General features: G+C 50.9%; 1 long non-coding RNA gene across 1 annotated transcript; it reads left to right on the forward strand.

Moving 5' to 3' along the window:
• Positions 1 to 1,352: 1,352 nt before the first annotated feature.
• On the forward strand, positions 1,353 to 9,027 carry LOC138688608 (uncharacterized). Its single transcript, XR_011327492.1, has 3 exons — positions 1,353 to 1,455; positions 2,041 to 2,135; positions 8,385 to 9,027. It is a non-coding gene; the product is annotated as an uncharacterized lncRNA (long non-coding RNA).
• The last annotated feature ends 6,032 nt before the right edge of the window (positions 9,028 to 15,059 follow it).

Below are 15,059 nucleotides of genomic sequence, written 5' to 3' on the forward strand. Positions count from 1 at the left end.
GATCCTCCCACACCCAGAGAGGCAGGCTCTCTCTTGGCTGCAGCGGGAGGCAGCTGCCAGCCAGATGGCCTGCCGTTTCTTCTTCTTTACCTTTCTGTGGCCTCTCCAGCTTCAGCAGCTCCCGTCCACAGCCAGTAAGCGCTCCGCCTGTCCCTCTGTGCTCCCGCGCCGCGAGGAGAGGGAGGCCAGGCAGAGACAGCCCACGCAAGCCTGAGGCTGCTGCAGTCAACGGCATCCCCGGGGACGAATGGACAACCGCACTCACAGCGTGGCCTCTGGGAGAGGGAAAGAGGCAGCAGTGACCGTTATTACCGTAGCTCGACCCTGGCCGGAGCCCCTCCTTCCGCAGGGGCTTCCGCAGACGCCGCTCGTTCCCCGCGCCGCTGCTAACGGCACCCACGTCCAGGGAGACTCGAGAACATCGCAGGGCCAGCTTGCTGCCCTCACGACAGGGCCCGGGGGCTGCCTGCGGCTACAGCACAGGCTTCAGGGGAGGGGCTGGAGCTGGGGGCAGCCGCACGGGCCGAGCAAAGGCGCCGGGGGAGCTCCGGCGACTCGGGGAGGCGCCCGCTGGCCGCGCCTGGGGGGTGCCCGCCTCCGTCCCCTCTTCCCTTCTATCGGCTCTCGGGGAACTGCCCGGCGCTGCCCTGGCCCGGCTCGCCTCCGGCGGACCGGGAGCCTGCCGCGGCGGCCGCTTCGCAGCTTCCCGTCCCGCCAGCCCTGGGCGGCCAGCGGACAGGAGGCACCCCCCGCCACCGCCCCCGCCGGAGGGGATCGCTCGCCTCACCCGCGGTCCCGGCGCTCGCCCGCTGCCGCCGAGACCCCCGCCCTGCGCGCCACCACGCTGCTCCCAGGGACCGCGCATGCGCCGGAGGGGTCAGAGCAGCGAGCGAACGCCGGGCTGCCCCACGCGCAGGACGGCGCATGCGCCCGGGAGCCGCGTCCGCACGGCTGGTCGGGGAGCGGGCGCAGCGGGAAGCCCGCGGAAAACCACACGAAACCGGTAACGCTCCTGCGTCTGACCTTGTCGGACTCCGGGGGCCGCGGCGGCAGCGAGAACTACGCCGCGCCCGAGAGCCACGCTGCCGCCCGGCCGCCGAGTCCGCGAAAACTACAGCTCCCGGCATGCCCCGGGAGGCAGCCTGCCCTGCTGCCTGGCCCCGAGGGGACGCCGCTTCCGTTTCCGCCCACCCCCACGCCGGCGCAGCCGCAGTTCCCGCCGAGACCCCAGCGCCGCTCCGGGCAGCTCCGGCGCGCTTTCGCCGCCCGGCTCCGGCACGGCGCGGCACCCCCCGCCCGGCTCCGGCTCCGGGCAGCGCCCGCCGCCGCCGCCGCTTCGGCACGGCACGGCGCGGCCCCGCTACCGCTCCGTGCGTCCGACACGGTCCCCGCCGTCCCCCTCGGGGCTTTCCCCGGAACCCGCCGGCCGACTGCGCAGCCCCGCCACGGGGCCCGGTGAGCACGCGCTCACGTGCTCACAGCCGCATTGTGAGCGCCCCCCCCCCCCGCGCGCACGTGATCACAGCCGCCCTGTGAGCACCCCCCCCCCCCCGCGCGCGCACGTGCTCCCAGCCGCCCTGTGAGCCCCCAGGGCCCCCGGCCTCGGCACAGGCGGCCCCCACCCCCCCCGGGCCACCCCCGCCCCCCCCGGGCCACCCCCGCCTCCGACGTTCGCGGTCCGAGGGGCAGCCGCACCCCGGCCTCCGCTCCGCTCCTGCCTGGGCTCCCACCGGCCCCGCCCCGGCCCCTCCCCCGGCAGCCCCCCCTGGCCAGGGAGGGGCCGTCCCCATCAGCCTCACTGCCCGCACCTGCGGCTCCTCCAGCCCCGGCCCACAGCTGTGGTACCCAAATCCGGAACAAAACTCCTCGACACCAATGTGAACTTAAGCAGCAGGCACTTCCTTGATTGAATGAAAGATGTCAAGAGTCAGCTGATTGGGAAGAGCTGTTAACTGGGGTCAAAATACAGATTTTAATACCCCTCTGATTTTAGTTCTAAGACTTGGCCATTGCCAGGTATCATCTTTTCCATTTACCCAGGTCCACCAGCGAGGCCACAAGGGAGATTTCTTCCAGAGAGAGGATAGAGTTATTAAGTCTAAAGTCCACGAGTTGCCTTTCTCCTTCATGAAAAGGTGAGTGGATCATATATCATCACTAGTCACCCAAACAGTTAAGCCTGAACTTTTCACCTGTCCTTTAATACAGTCAACTCCAAGCGAAATTTTTTCCGTTTGGTCCCGAAGAGGGGACCAAAGATCATGTCAAATATTATTATGCTTTCTGCAAATACATCCCCATCTTAGAGCTTTAGCTACTAGAGAAAGTCTTTGGAGTTTGGGGTCAGAAGAGCTGCAAGTATAAGCCTTCATTCAGCTCTGTTTAGGATCTGTGATTTTTCTCTGGTTGTCTAAACCAGTCTAAATTTCCATAGATGGTCCCGACTCTGGGTGGCTCTAACAAGGATCCTGGAACTCCAGTAAATTCTAGACATCGTTTTATAGTTTCAATATGATCCCAAGTTCCTTTTTGCACTTGTCTCTACGGTTTTGGCAACTGACAGCCCCAAGGGGTGCTTGTACAAGTTTCTCCCGAAGGGCGATTAAATGAATTCTTTTGTCCATGAGGTGGATGGTTTGGTAATGTTATAATTCACAACGCTATAATTCCTTCTTTCAAATTTAAAAAAAATAATTGCCTTTTAAATCCATCCCATTTAATTTGCTAAAATGATTCTCATTGTTCTGCATCTTTTCTCAAGTTTTGGTTAAATTCAATGTCAGTATTCTCCACGGAACTAGATTTTCATCTGACTTTGGAATCGGAAGGCAGGCTTGTTACTGAGGTTAAATTTTGTGTCTTTACAAAACTTTGAATCAGTTACAAAACTAGATTTTTTTTTTTTAAATCCAAATTACAAAAACGGTTAATCTCAAGATTAATAGCTCAAACAATAATTGTTTCATTTTGTTTATCTCATGTTTAGAACCCCTCAAAAAAAATGCATACGCCCTCTAAACACACAAAAAGATTATTGCCCTCGACAATATTCCTAATAGCAACCCCAATATTATCAACTTTACACAGCTGTTTTCCCAAACAGATAACGTGAAACTTACTTATAGATTTTCAGTTTTAAAGGGCCAGTTTCTTTAGACTTCCGGTTTCTTGTTGGTGCTTTCTTTATTCTTGAATAATGAAGCCAAGGTTCTTCTCCCAGACCTTTACTGCTATAAGGGTTGTTAAAATGACTCGATACGGTCCTTTCCACTTCTCAGTGATTTTATATATATTTAGTCTCCTGGTCGGAAGGGATGCGCTGCTACGTCCAGTTCTAAGGGTCCAGCTGTGGAGACATACTGACAAAGTTCTTGAAAAGAATTGCTTAAAGAAATCATAACACCTTTTAAAAACATATCTCCAAAGGCACTCAAGATACTCAGAACGTAGGACTCTTGATACGGTCTTTCATACAACATTTCATAATGACTTAAATTTTCTTTCTCTTCTGGCTATACTCTGATTCTTAATAGAGCCATGGGTAATGCTTTAACCCATGTGAGGAGTGAGGTTTCCTGACAAATTTTACTCGACTGTTGCTTAAGGGTATAGTTCATTCTCTCTCTCTCTCTCTCCCCCCCCCCCTCCCCCTGCCCCCCCACTTGCTTGTGGTCTATATGGGGTGTGATAGTCTCAATCTATAGATAATACTTTGCTCAACTTGTCTCACAATCTTTGCTATAAAATGAGGGCCATTGTCAGATGACATTCCTACAGGCACCCCATATTTTGGTATTATCTCTTTGAGCAAGACTTTGAGTACTTCCCTTGCTTTGTTGGTGCGACAAGGGAAAGCCTCGGGCCACCCAGTAAAGATATCAACTAAAACTAGGATATATCCTTCTTTTCAAGGCAATTCTATACAATCAATTTGCTAATATTCTCCTAAAAAATTTCCTTATTTCATAATCCCAAAGATGATCTTATTACTGATTCGGGGATATTTTTATATATAAATTTCACATCCGCTTCTAATTGTTTAAACAATCTTTGTCATATTTCACTTTCTGTTCCCCAATATACTTTGTGATGTTCAGCTCGGCCAATTTCTCTTATTATTGTGGGTGGGACTATTATTTGACCTGTCGGTGTTACAGCCTATCCTGTTCCATTTTGTTAGCCTGCAATCTAATAATTAATTCTTCATCTTTTTTGTTATAATTCGGAGTTTCTTTAGGCAATTTTGTACTTTTCTCTGGAACTAGTGCTAGGATGCCTTTTTCCGCAGCCTCTTTAGCAGCTTTATCAGCCAGTCGGTTACCTGCGTTAGGACCGGTCTTACCTAACTGATGTGCTTTACAGTGCATTATCGTGACTGCTGTTGGTTTTGGAATGGTTTCTAACAATTTCGGTATTTGTTCTGCGTGCTGAGTGGTGGTTCCTTGTGCAGATAACGGTCCTCTTTCTCTCCGTATCGCTCCATGTGCACGTACTACTCCAGAAGCATACTTCTGAGTCTGTCCAAGTGTTGACTCGCTTTCCTTGACTTAGTTCCAGAGCTCGAATAAGAGCTATCAGTTCAGCCTTTTGGGCAGATATCGTCGAAGGCAAAGTTGGCAACGCAATTACCTCCTCGGTAGTTATTGTCTATCTTGATAAACGTTTTCCTTCACAGATGGAACCGCTTCCGTCGGCATATAGTTCCCAATCTGTTTCTTCTAGCGGCACATCTCAGAGGTCCAGTCAGCTGGAGTAAACTCTTTCGATTGTCTGCAAGCAGTCACGTTCCAGTTCTCCTTTAACTTGATCAGTTGTTGAAAATGCAACAGGGTTAATGGTGGTAGTAGTTTTTAGGTAAACATCACCTCGTTCCAGCAACGCCACTTGGTATTTCAGCATTCTGCTAGGGGATAACCAATGCCCCCCTTTCTGTTTTAGCACAACAGTTATCATATGGGAAACGTACAGTAATCCTTTGTCCTCTAATCCTTTGTCCTCAGGTGAACTTACGAGCTTCCTGGATCAGTAGCACAGTTGCAGCGACGGCTCTCGGACGACCAGAGCATCCCAGACTCACATTACCTAATTGCTTCGAGAAGTAGGCCACAGCTCGCCCACTTGGCCCTAAATATTGGGCCAGGATACCCAGAGCTATACCTCTTCTTTCACGAGCAAAAAGTTCAAGTGTCTTTGTGAGATCTGGCAGGCCTAGGGCTGGCACCCCTATTACAGCCTGTTTCCATTCTTGGAAAGTAGCTTTCTCGGCATCGGTCCAATCCGTTGTTTGAGGTTTTGAGCTGCTCCTATAAAGGTCGGGCCAGCAAGCCACAATTTATAATCTACAGGTGACACCACTCAACCATTCCCGGAAATGCTCGTCATTCATTTTTTTAGTCTTAGGTTCGGGGAGACGACAAATTGCCTCTTTTCTCTCAGTTCCCAATTGTCTCTGTCCTTTTAGGATTTTAAAACTCAAATAAGTTTCTTCTTTCTGGGTTATTTGGTTTTTTTCTTTTGACACTCGATATCCACTGATTCCCCAAAAGTTCAAAAAGTTAATAGTTAACTTTGTGCATTGTTCTTCCGTCTCAGCTACAATTAACAGATCATCCATATATTTCAGCAAGATTTCTTGATTATTTTCTTTCTTCCAAATCACTAATTCTCGTGCCAATTGATTTCCAAACACGGTAAGACTATTCTTAAGGCCTTGAGGCAAGACTGTCCACATATATTGTGTTTTTCTCCCAGTCTCAGGATTTTCCCATTCCAAAGCAAAAACCTCTTGACTATTGGGATCCAAGGGAATACGGAAAAAGGCATCTTTTCCGTCTAACACTGTGAACCATTCTTGTTTCTCCGTTAGGGTTGTTAACAAAGTATAAGGATTTGCTACTACCGGATGAATATCTTGTACTATTTGATTTATTGCTCTGAGGAGGTCTTGAACTAATCTATCATCTTTTTCATTAGCCTTTTAACAGGCAAGATCAGGGTGTTATATCTGGATTCACATTCTATTAACAATTTGTATCTTAAAAATTTTTGTATTACCATTACTAACCCTTTCCGACTTTCCGGTTTTAGGGGGTATCGTTTAATTCTTACCGGATTCGATCCTGGCTTTAAATCAACTCTCACAGGTTCTGCTTTTTGGATTTACCAGGAACTTCCCAGTCCAGATGATTGGAATTACAGCATTATACTTTGACTGGTATAATCTTCTGCTGTCGGTAACCGTCCTGTTAACAACAAAGCCACTGCTTCGATACGTTTAGTTTCTGGAATTAAAGTTTTAATCTCTCCACTTTTAAATTTAATTTCTGCCTCTAAGTTCTCAAATAGATCTCTCCTTAACAGGATTTTAGGAGAATTTGGCACAGACAAAAACTGCTGAGTGACCCGTTGCTTTCCTAATGTCATTGTTAAAGATTTAAAGAAGGGTCTAGTTTCTCGTTCACTTGTTGCACCGACACCACCAATTTCTTCAAAACTTAACTCTCCCTCTAAGGTATTTAAAACTGAAAAGGTGACCCTAGTGTCAATTCAAATTCAATTTTCTGTTCTCCCAGTTTAGCTGTAACCAGAGGTTGTGCTGGGAGACTCGCCTCCGGTCCCCGTCAGATACGTTCACTTAAAAAGAACAAATCTACATATGGCACTTTATTCCATTTACTCTCTCTCCTACAAAACAACAGGAACTGCAATATAGTATTGTAACTCAAAGTTCTGTTTGTTTACCATTTTTCCTGCAATTCACCCCAATGTGCCAATAAACGTCCCAACGGTGATGTTTTTGGTAACTTTTCATCAGCAGTTCTATTTCCTGCACTCTTATTCTTAAACAATTTTGCTAATGCCATTATACTTATATACATTCAAATACCAAATACCAAAGAAATGCAAATGACAATTGTCCCAAATAATACACAAAGTCCAACCCAGCAGTAGCTTTCGCTTACGACTTACCGGCAGACGCCTAGGCTTCCGCTGCAGACGGGTACCCTCCAAGCCCCAACCCTGCGAAGCTTTCGCCGCGCCTCACGGGCGGGCTTTCCAAACCAATTCCAAAGAAGCAGCGCCTTACCTTTTTTCCAGGGAACGCTGCGAGGAGCTTTGCGAGTCGAGGGTGATGGTTCTCCCCGAGAATACCTCGGTGCCGGCCGGAGTTCGATCGACGCTCGATCTCGTCCAGTCTCACTCGCAAGGTCCCATCTGGGTCGCCAAAACCACTACCGAAATCCGGAATAAAACTCCTTAACACCAACGTGAAGTTAAGAAGCAGGCACTTTGTTTATCGCAGCGCTGGGGACACGGGGGATCGCTCCTCCAAAGGCGTGTCCCGCTTAGTATCAAAATCCATCAGTTTTTACAGACTTTTCTTGTCAGGTCATTGTTACCTAAGCTCCTTCCGTAAAAATGCATACTCTGCTCGTTCTTAAATTTAACCTTTATAATGATCGGTCCTTTGATTATATAACCTTATCAATATTCTTACTTAAAAACAATCATTGGTCAGTTACACTTAGCTCTGCTGACTGGAATCTTCGATACTCAAATCGAGATGGGAAGGGTAAGGGGGTTTCCAAGCAGCAAACTGGTGTCCACGACGGTTTCCTTAGTTTCCTGAAACAGAACGTAGAAAAACCCGTAACTTCCTGGTGAGGTTTCTAGGGTTAGCTATTTCAAACTTTAACAATATTAAGGTTCCTAGAGTCACGCGAACACAGTTCCTAAAGTTTCTATGGCTACGTTTCAAACTTAACGATCCTATACGTTATGCTTCACAATTTTACTTCTTAATCAAACCTAACTCTTCTATGGGATTAAATTTTGATTTCTTTACCAGAATATTTGCAACAGCTGGAGCCCAGCAGGAACGGGGGGGGGGGGGGGGGGGGGGGGGGGGCGCGGCCCGACCCCCCCCAGCGCCTCACCTCCTCCTCCCCTGGGCTCCCTCACGGCCCCTCGCCTCGTGCAAAGGGAGCGCAAACGCAGCCCGGAGGGCAAAGGGGACGGGCGGCCAGCGTTTATTCAGTCAGTCGCGTGCCTATCGAGTCCTGCCAGCGAGTCTGCTCCGGGTCTCGGGGCGCCCCCCGGCGCTCCCTCTGCCCCTCGGACACCTCTGATAGCCTATTTCCATACATTCTGTATAGCACGTCTAAATATTGGGATGGTTTTAATATTTTGTACCAGCTGTGGAAACTGGTTTGCTGCTAGGTGACTGCAAAAGTGAGATTTGGTAAATAATTATTAGAAATCTTATACTAACACTACAATTGAAACAATAGACAAAAGTATAGCCAAGCAATTAACTAGCAGAGGTAGGTACTCCTAAGTTTTGCAGTTCTTTGCTCTTATGACTAGATGTTCCTGTACGCTAGATGAGAACAATGCTGAAACTGACCACATGTGATTGAAACTGCGTTAAGCTTCAAGATCAAAGAACAAGGACAAGAATAAAGACTTCAGGGACAGCCAGCAAGAACTTCCAATGGGTCGCTGGTTGCAAAAGCAGCCCTTCGTCTCAAATGGATCCTTCATTGCGCGTGATCGGATGTAGGCAGTACTACGATAATCGGTTGCCATCGTTTTTACGTATATGTATACTAATCTGATTAACATGCAATTAGTTATTCTGTATAACCTGTTTGTGCTAAAGCTGTGGCATGCACGCTAGGTGCAACTATCCCCTGTGTATCCAGCGCTGCAATGAAGAATGCCTGCTTTCTAAAACTCCAAAACGAGTCTTAGGGAGTTTCTTCGACCGGCTTTTCAGTATCAGGGGTACAAGGGAGGAAAGGAGAAAAAAAAAAAAAAAAAAAAAGGCAGCGGTGTGGGAAAGAGGGGGGACCAGGGGAGGGCCAGGGAGGGACCAGAACGCAGAAGAGGGGAGACAGGGCCCCGAGGGCCCGGGGCTCACCACAGCTCTTGTTCTTGGCACTGCCAGGAGAATTTGCCAGTTCAGACGCTTCTTTCTGCTCCTCTCCCGCTCCCTCCTCTTCTGTAACTCCGGCGGCGCGGCCGTCCTCCCCCTAGGAGAACACGCGTCTCATAGGTCTTGCAGGACGAGGCCTCCTAGGCACGGAGCCTCGCTCGCTCGCACGCTACGTGGCCGTACCGCGCCGTCGGTGCTGCGTACGGACCCTGCGGTGCAGCTCGGCGGTCTGACCTGCTGCGGACTACGAAGAGGGATCCTTCCACGCGCGGAGAGGCAGGCTCTCTCTTGCCTGCAGCGGGGGGCAGCTGCTGGCCGGCCAGCCTTCCATTTCTTCTTCTCTACCTTTCTGTGGCCTCTCCAGCTTCAGCCGCAGCAGCGCCTGCCCGCAGCCGGTCAGCGCCCCGCCTGTCCCTTTGTGCTCCCGCGCCGCGAGGAGAGGGAGGCCAGGCAGAGAGCCCGTGCAAGCTTTCCTTGCCGGCGGCGTTTCCTCACCGGGAGGAAGCAAGGAGCGCGGCGGCGCCTCCCGCCGGTGCCGCACTGCCGTTACCGTCGGACGGCACGTGCAGGACAGCGGCAGCCCCGCGCCCTCGCAGCCTCCGAGCTGCAGTACCGAACATTGGCCGCGAGGTGGCAGCGGCGAGCGCTTGGCACAAGGCCCCAGCGCGCATGGGCGGCAGCCCAGCTGCAGTACCGAAGTCTGTTCAATAGGTGGCGGAAGAGAGCGCTGGCGAAACGCGCCGCCACCGCGCATGCGCGGCTCCGAGCTGCTGAACGGCGTTTTGGTTGCTAGGCAACAGCAGGAGGGCGGCAAAAGGCGCCACCGCGCATGCGCGGCTCCAGAACGCCAGGGCCGCGTTTTGGTTGCCAGGCGACAGCAGGAGCGCCGTAAACCGCGCCGCCGCGCATGCGCGGTTGCCGAGGCGCCGTGTCGCGCTTTGGTTGCCAGGCAACAGTGGCCAGTGTCGTAAACGCGCCAACGCACATGCGCGGTTGCCGAGCTGCCGTAACGCGTTTTGGTTGCCTAGCAACAGGAGGAGCGCCGTAAACCGGGCCGCCGCGCATGCGCTGTTGGGGAGGCGCCGTGTCGCGCTTTGGTTGCCGGGCAACAGCGGGCAGCGCCGTAAAAGGCGCAGCGCGCATGCGCCCTTGCCGAGCTGCCGTAAAGCGGTTTGGTTGCCGAGCAACAGAAGGCGCGCCGTAAACCGCGCCGTCGCGCATGCGCTGTTGGGGAGGCCCCGTGTCGCGCTTTGGTTGCCGGGCAACAGCGGCCAGCGCCGTAAAAGGCGCAGCGCGCATGCGCTCTTGCCGAGCTGCCGTAACGGGTTTTGGTTGCTTGGCAACAGCGGGAGCGCCGTAAAGCGCGCCGCCGCCGCGCATGCGCCCTTGCCGATGCGCCGTGTCGTGCTTTGGTGGCCCGGCAACAGCGGCGAGCGCCGTCAACGCGCCGCCACGCATGCGCAGCTGTCGAGCTGCTGTACCGCGTCTCGGTTGCCCGGCAACAGCTGGAGCCCCCCGACACACGCCACCGCGCATGCGCCCCTCCCCAACGCCAGTTCCCACCTTCGGTCACCGGGCAGCAGCATCCGCATCCCCGTAACCATCCTCTTCTGAGCAGCAGCTGGATGAGGGATGACTGACAGCTCAGCCCAGTAGAGACCAGCCACAGGCGGCAACTACTTACTGGGGGCACAGGGCTTACATTGCCCTGCCCTTTCCCCACTCGCAGCCTGGGCAGTCATCTTCATCGCCTCCGTTCCAAAAAGCACCCGAGTGGCTGGAGCGTTTACAGCAGTCAAGTGCAAAGAACAGACAACTCGGGTGGTCGCTTCTGTCCCTGCCCCCCCACCCCATTATCTAGAGAGGAGCAGCAGCACAGGGACCTGCAAACGGCAGGGGGGAGCGGGGGGGTGGTCCCCTGGAGCAAGCCCCAGGGACTGCTGTATCCCTCTGCATGTGGCATCGGGGTTGCGGGAGTGAAAGCAGCCAGTCAACAGCTGCTGGCGAGAGATTTAAAAAAAAACATAACACCTGGTTCAGGTGACAGCCTGAAGGCAGGCCACAAGAGACCCAAAGCTGCTTTCCGCCAGAGGGGCAGCTCTGTCCAGCAGGAAACGCCGCGTCCCAGCGCACCAGAGGCGAGCGGCCCACCTGCAAGCGAGCGATACCCTGGCGACCCTGGGGCTCACTTGGGGTGGGCGCACCTTTCCTCACCTCTGTGCTATCGGAACTCTGCTCTCCTAATCCTGCACGCACGCAAGGCTCCTTGTGCGGGGCTCGTCTCTGATCGAAGAGACGCTGCACGGTGTTACTTACCGCCCCGCCCTCCGGCGTGCAAAGTAATCAGACGCGAAGCAGGGAAAGCAAAGAGGCCTGTCGGGATATTAGTAGTCCTCAGCAGATGACCGTAGAGCCCTCGAGGTTCCGTCTTTGCTCCCTACAGGAGCGTGGCTCCGCACTCCTTGCCGCTCCCGCCAGCAAGCGTCACAATTGCCCTTTGCTGCCTGCAACACGCAGTACCTGCGCGGCCCCAGTACTACTGCCGCTTACAGCGCGAGAGGCGCTCGCTATAAAGCGGCAATGAAGAACAAGGACAGCCCGTCAAGATGGCAGGAGGAACACAGAGAGCCTCCAGCATTAGCCAGGCAGGGCTTGCAACTCACCTCGTGTCGTGGTTTAATGCCAGCCAGCAACAAAGCCCCACGCGACCGCTCACTCGCTCCCCCGCCCCCAGTGGGACGGGGAGACAATCGGAAGGGCGAAAGGGAGAAAACTCGTGGCTTGAAACGAAAACAGTTTAATCATTTAAAAGAAACAACAACTTGTAAGGAAAAGAAGAAAAAAAAATGACAGAGAATGGGGTGCAGGCAGCATGCCAGGGGTCTGGAGCCTGACGGATGATGGGGGGGGGGGGGGGGGGGTGTGGAATATGGAGGAGGGAAAGGAAGCCGGGTGGGGGGACAGGAGATAGAAGAGCAGGGGATGCGGGGGGAAACAACTCGCGTGGGTTAAAAACTTGAATGGGTGAAGGGGGCGGGCTGAAGCAGCGGGGAGCATATATGGGGGAGAAACACACACGCCGGGGAGAGGGTAGGTGAGGGTACAGAGGTGCATGGGGGGACACGGGTGGGGATGACCTACCCCAGGGAGTCCGCCCAGGATGATCCACAGCAGGTAACTCACCTGGGATAACCCGCAACAGAGCATCCACACCAGATCATCCACACTGGGAGGACCCCCAGCAACGCCCCTCAAACTGCTTGTGCTTCATCCCCAGTCTTCCCCTAACGGGGGAGTTTTTTGCTTTTTCAAAATACTCAGTTTGGGGTGTGTTTCAGTGCTTTTCCACAACATAAAAAGGGGTGATCTTTTGGTTGTGGGTTTGTGCATGAAAATGGGGTGGGTTTTTTGCTTTCCAGCTGCACAAATCCAGGCGGATTTGGCTTTCCCAGGAGTCCCAAAGTCGTTTGGTTTTTTCCGTTGCAGTCCCAGAATCAGAGGGTTTGGGGTTGTCCTGGTTTCGGCTGGAATAAAGTTCATTTTCTTCTGAGTAGCTGGTAGAGGGCCATTTTGGATTTAGGATGAGAATAATGTTGACAACACACCGATGCTGTAGTTGTTGCTAAGCAGTGTTTATACTAAGTCAAGGACCTTCCAGCTTCTCATACCGCCCTGCCAGCAGAGGCTGGGGGTGCACAAGAAGAGTCGCTGAGCTAAAGCAGGATTCCAGGTAAACAGGTCAGCTCGAAATACACCACCTCCTTTAAAAGTTAAGAGCTATTTGAACACTTAAAATCAGCATTTAGGCTAATCGATACCATTTTGAACACCTTCTTAGCATACAAGTAAACACTCTTGCCGGTGCTGGAAAACGTCTCCTCCCTTCCTTACAGCACTGCTGCAGGGAGATAACCCTGGGAGGCTGCAGGACGAGGTCGTACGCAATCAGAATCCACGCTTACGGATCCACCGCAACAGCTACAGCCCTTGCGCTCCTGCTGCTGCCGCTTTGCATCTTGCTTGTTTGGTGAATAAAGCCGAAAGTGAAGTGGAAAACTCCAAAGAGCAAAATGAAAAATAAAGAATAAATCTCAATAATTCACTTTACACTAAAAAGGTGTGCCCATGTTTATACACGTCCAATAAAAATACTTATACTGTAAAAGTATTTGATTTTTCCTTTTCCATTACCTTAACTTGCACAGCTCTGAATTCATACCATTAAATTATCTCTCTCCAAAGTACACAGTTATAACGTGACTAGGGGTTTTTGTGCGTGTTACAGAATGCGGAGGGACACCTGGCCAGCTGAGCTGCCCAAGAGAGGTGCTACTGAACTGCCAGGGAAACGCGAGAGGTACTACTGAACTGCCAGGGAAACACACCATTGAAAGCCAGACAGAAAGAAAGTACTTCAGAGCACTCCGTCAAAACATCAGGAAAAAATCCCCGTAACATTCAGTTGCCTCTCTTTTTAAATGTTTAGAAAAATACCTAACTGCTTACATACACCTAACAAATCATATACTACAGCTATTTGGCAGTTACAGTTTAAACAATGCAAGTCAATTTGTAAAATCCCCAGTGCTGCAATACCTCAGACTACCAAAAAGGACTAGCGGGTTTCCTAATGCTTTTGGCAGTACTGAAGCATGCAGAGCAACACGTTTTCATGTTATCTCGACTGTTACAACTGAGAAACCAAAGACCAGTGATGCCATCAACTTTAGGAAGATGGGCTGTGCTTGGGTCTTTGGAAGGAAATTGACTTTTTTTTTTTTTTTTCTTTTTTTAAAGAGAGTGAAAAGTCTCGTTACTGATGACTTCTACTGTCAAGTCAATCACCTCTGAAGATCCACTCTGATGGGAAGTTCATAAAACAAAATTTCTTTGAGTGAGAAAGACTTCCATTCTGGAAAATCTCTTTCCAACTGAAGTCAAAATTACACACTGTAGGTTAAAGGAAAAAAATACATTACTGAAGCAGTAACTCATCAAAAACACCTCAGGACTCACTGTCTCTAGTTACAAGGCTGCTAATGCTTCCTGGGAAAGCCTGGAAAACACATAGATGCGACGCCCGTTTGTCCTGTTTTGTCCACGTCTCTTCTTTGACCTTGATTGCTTTTAGTACAGATGCTAATTATCTCCGTAACGTTTTTGAGTACTACTATAAGATATTTTAAAAAAAACCTCATCGACTGTAAAAGCATAAAGCTTTTATCATGAAAACAAAGTCTGTTTCTTCTGAACAGCTGAACTCTTATGAACAGTTTCTTCCCTCTTTTAGTACAAAATTATTTTCACAGTATCATTTACTAGCAAGCACACAGCAACAGAAGATTATGCTTTCAGGAAGAGAAAATAAACTGAGGGAAGTAAACTTTGTATAGGTGTAACATGCTCCGGAACAGAACTTATTTTTAGTATTTGTGTTAAAATATTTCATGTAAAAACAAGTAGAAGGAGAGTTGGCACACTCTCAGTGTTAAAGTCCATACTGCAAGTACCTTTGGAAAAATGCAGACACACATCGTAGGCGTACCTTGTACTTGCAGGCCACTACGGAATCTTTCCATCTGTCTCGTACCGTCACCGCAGAAGAAAGCGCAACCACGGCGAAACGGTGCCAGCTGACATCCAGCTGAGAGAAGAAAAAAAACCATTAGCACAAAGCTGGGTAGGAATCCAAAGCTGCCTTTTTTTTTTTTGTGAAGGTTTGTGAAGACAGTACGACTGAGCGGAGGAAAAAGTATTTTTGCATCATCTTCGGTACAGTTGTTGACACAGGCCACTAGAGCTTTTGCATTTTTCAGACAACCGTGCCTTTTTTTTTTTTTTCCTTTCTTTTTTGACTCATTGGCAACTTTACTTTCACTAGAACTCACTTTCCTAGATACACGCAGGTGACAGACATAGAGACCTACATACATTTTCTCGAGCCTTAGTATAGCCGAGGCTTCATCACCCTATACGTCCCAAGTTGAGTAGTTTTGCTAAAGAGCACAGCAACACATCTGTCCTTGCGAACTGCCTCGTTGCAAATAAGGAATCATTTTTTCCAGGCCATCGCTCCAAACGGTCAAGATCTTTTAAAACCGCAGTTGTGCCACCAAACCCG

This window comes from Haliaeetus albicilla, chromosome 2 (assembly GCF_947461875.1).
Source record: "Haliaeetus albicilla chromosome 2, bHalAlb1.1, whole genome shotgun sequence".
NCBI lineage: Eukaryota > Metazoa > Chordata > Aves > Accipitriformes > Accipitridae > Haliaeetus > Haliaeetus albicilla.